Raw genomic sequence first — 4,327 nt, forward strand, 5'->3', positions numbered from 1 at the left:
TTCCTGTAGATTTTTGGCCGAGGAAATAAATGAATAAAATTTAAGTCTAAGTGAGACCTACATAGAGGTTTTTGTTTCATGTCTCTACGACATTCGTACTGGGAGTTAGAAAAAGTTTACTTTGTAGGGGGCGCTAGAGCGCAATTTTGAGTTTTGGGGTTTGGTATTTTCACCAAAGAGTTTTGTTCGAGTTTATTTATGTGTGCATCAAGTTTGGTGAGTTTTGAAGCATGTTAAGAGGGTCAAAGTACCGCGCAAAGCTGCGGAATAAGAAAGAATAATAATAAAACCTTACAAATTCAATAGGGTCCTCTGTCCCATTGTAAAAGGAATCCCGAAGGGAGTCCTTTTACAATGGGCCATGCGGGCCCTAATAAACAGGCAGTTTTGTCTGTGTTTTTTTCCTAGGGGGCGCTAGAGCGCAATTTTGAGTTTTGAGGTTTGGTTTTTTGATTAGATCGCAATTTTTGCCAGTCCTGATGTGTGTGTCCAATTTGGTGAGTTTTGAAGCGTGTTAAGGGCGTCAAATTACAGCTCAAAGAGGCGGCGGTATAATAATAAAACGCTAGAAATACAATAGGGTCCTCTGTCCTAAAGGGACTCGGTCCCTAATAAATCAAGAATAGTGAACAACAGGCTGAATAAGTGTACGTTATATGAGGCATAAATAACCAACTGGTATGTTAACGTAACATATTATGGTAAGAGTCATTCAAATAACTATAACATATAGAACATGCTATACGTTTACCAAACAATCTGTCACTCCTAATCGCTAAATCCCATAAAATCTTATACGTCTAGTCTCTTACGTGAATGAGATCAATAATATTATAATGTGTTCATCATTTCACACATAAGTCGCTCCTGAGTATAAGTCGCACCCCCGGCCAAACTATGAAAAAAACTGCGACTTATAGTCCGAAAAATACGGTATACGCTACTTTGTATTAGAAATGGCAACAGTGGAAGATCCCTGTGCATGTACGAGCCAGTGTGCCCCGCGAAAAAGAAGAAGCTTATCGACTACACCGTTACGCTACAAAGGCAGGCCCGCACAACAGTGACGTGCAGTCACTAGAGGCAGGTGAGAAAAAGAAAAAGAAATAAAATGTGAAAAAAAATGTAAAAAGAAAAAAAATTACTTAAATTGTTACATGTATCCAGTGATTACACTATAAAGTTATTTTCCATTTAACTTCCCCAGTTTTAGATTATTTTTATTCAAAATCGCTGAATTTTCACATTTGCCGTTCAAATACTGAGAAGAGACGGTGCGGTGAACAGCAGCCAGTTGAGGCACGTCACTCAGTGCCTCAACATGGATTGCGCAATGACTCGGCTAACTGCTGGCCTGCTGTGCAGTGAGACTGTATTGCTATATGAACTATATTATACATTTCCATAGTTTAGTTGGCTGAGGTATATAATGTACAGTTTATTTTGTCAACAACTGTATGTGTGTAAAGTATTTCTTGTGCTGAGCGATCATAAAACGGCTGCAAAAGACGCACTGGCTGAGGCTCCAGTAGCCCCGCCTCCTGCACCCCCGCCGTAGAATTGTTATATCAACTAAAGCCCACACTTAAACTTTCCACGTGCAAGATTGAATCTATTTAAAAAAGTTATTTCATAAGAAGCCAAAAAGTACAAAAACAATAATGTTCGTGTTGGAGGAGTTGTGAATGACTGCAGGGCCACAACATTAGGTACACCTGCAGACTGCCAGTGTATCTAATTCACAACTCCTCCAACACGAACATTATTGTTTTTGCACTTTTTGGCTTCTTATTAAATAACTTTTGTAACCTATTTTCATGGGCTTTCCTCTTTGTGATGTTAAGTTCCTGTTATGCGCTGTTATACAGTATATGCCTCGAGCTCTTATTTTGAAGGCGCTAAGAGCGGAAGTGATGACATGGGGTGGAGCGGAAGTTTTTGAAAGAAGGTAAATAAAGTAAACTGGAGCCTCCGTGTTTGTTATTTTGTAGTTTCATACAGTATAGGCAACAGTTATAAACCCTCGGTTACACTTTTTTAAATAGATTCAATCTTGCACGTGGAAAGTTTAAGTGAGGGCTTTAGTTGCGGCGAATGGACTTCATTTATAAGTAAAGGTAAGACCATAATAACGCTTTTTTTTATTAAATGTGCTTTTTTGTGTGCTACAGTTTGTATGTGTAAAGTTAAAGTTAAGTTAAAGTACCAATGATTGTCACACACACACTAGGTGTAATGAAATTTGTCCTCTGCATTTGACCCATCCCCTTGATCACCCCCTGGGAGGTGAGGGGAGCAGTGGGCAGCAGCGGCGTCGCGCCCTGGAATTATTTTTGGTGATTTAACCCCCAATTCCAAGCCTTGATGCTGAGTGCCAAGCAGGGAAGAATGCTGGTATGAGCTTTTAAACATAACCCGTTAACTGCTGCCAATCAAATGGTGAATAAGATACTCTTTAGGGTTCATATGTTTGTAAATCTGACTGTGATGAAGTCAGTGCCTCACCAGCCATCAACCTCACCGCACGTCACTGCCGCACAAAGCAATTAAGAGTACATTTCTATCATATCTGGATAATGCCCTGACGTCACCATATAGGCAAATTCCAAAAGGCTCGTTTCCCGGATGTCTGAAGGAACATTGTTTTTTATAAATATCACCGCCATCGTCAGTTTGATTTCAAATTTTCCGGGCTTATTTAGATCTGAAATACACAACAGGCACCAATAGATACGAAACGTTGGGTTTAGCATAATAGGACCCTTTTAAGAGTGTAATGAGTAGAAGCAGACTAATGGCATCATAGTCACCAGTCAGTTATCCATCCAGGCATAATTACCTCTGCATACCTGCCAACTTTTGAAATCAGAAAAACCTAGTAGCCAGGGTCCAGGGAACGCAGGCCCCGGTAGGTCCAGGACAAAGTCCTGGTGGGGGGTTCAGGGGGGCTTCGACGCAAAATGATTATTAGCATTCAGACAGGTTAAAATGTTGCTTAAAATCATCACTTTTCTATCAGTCACAGTGACTTTTCAAAACAAAAATATGACAGCAAAAATCATATGGGTTGATTGACATGTTTATTCTGTAAGCTAACTTCAATAGTTTGGAATTATTTTGACAGTTAATGCCAGTTATCCTGTCAACCTTTCACAAGACTTCAATTTGTTAATTGAAAGTATAAACACTTTTTACAGTAAACAAATGGTAAAACAGTACTAAACAATTCCATTAAAAAAAAAAATTGGTGTCATTATTAACTTTCTGTCCAAGCTTGTATAATCTACTGCCTTGTTCAATTGTAAAAAATATTCTGTGACTAAAATTCACATTTCTATCACAATTATCATACTGTAAACATGGTAAGCTAACTTCATTAAAATTAAGTCCTGTCAATAGCATGGAATTACAATTCAAATGTCGTTTTTTTGTAAGCCTTTCAAAAGAATTCAAAATATGAAAAATTTATGAAAATGAATTGAAGCCATCAGACACTTGAAAAGTGGCACATCACATCTCTAATGTAATCATTTGAACTTTTCAACAGAAATAGCACTGCAAAAATATTAAGGACATACTTCTGTATTTTGGTAGTTATGCTGTCAACATTTAACAAGATTTCTTCAACTTGGACTTGAAAGCATAAATAGTATAAAGACTTTTAACAGTATAACAGTACTAAACAATTCCAATAGATAACATTGGTGTCATTACCTTTTTGTTTGCTCAATTATTGCCTCCGTAAATAAAACTTCGGCATTTATCACATCCAAAGAATCTGTTTGGGCGACGAAAAACGCTGAAAGTTTTCCACTTGTATCGCTAGCAACGGCATTAGACTTGTGTTTTTTTGTCCCAACGTGGTCTTTTACATCGCTAATTCCTCCGTGTCCGATCGAAAAATCTTGTCTGCACAAGGTGCAATTCGCGTAGTTTTCACCCTTTTTGGAACGGATAATTATTCCCGGATAGGCTTTTGAATATTCTTCACGGAATGACTGCAGTTTTCTTTTCGGTTTAAGACTCGTTTGCGATTTTTCTCCGGCTGATTCCATGATCGTTCGCTCGTTTGGAAACAATGGCAACTGGTGCCTCGTGGTTGGCAGCGGTGCTATAAATAGCCTCGCGCATGGCATTCGGAATGGCTCGATAGGAAGTTACGGGAAGCAGTGTCGATTGTCATTGTTGTTACGCGATTTCGTGAATAAAACTTAAAAAAAAAAAATTGTTTTTAATTAATGAAAAACCGTATTTTTTTTATCACTGCAACCGTAATAGGTTGATAATAACCGTACTACCGTATTTTCCGCACCATAAGCCGCCCTGG

This window comes from Nerophis lumbriciformis, linkage group LG13 (genome assembly GCF_033978685.3).
Source record: "Nerophis lumbriciformis linkage group LG13, RoL_Nlum_v2.1, whole genome shotgun sequence".
NCBI lineage: Eukaryota > Metazoa > Chordata > Actinopteri > Syngnathiformes > Syngnathidae > Nerophis > Nerophis lumbriciformis.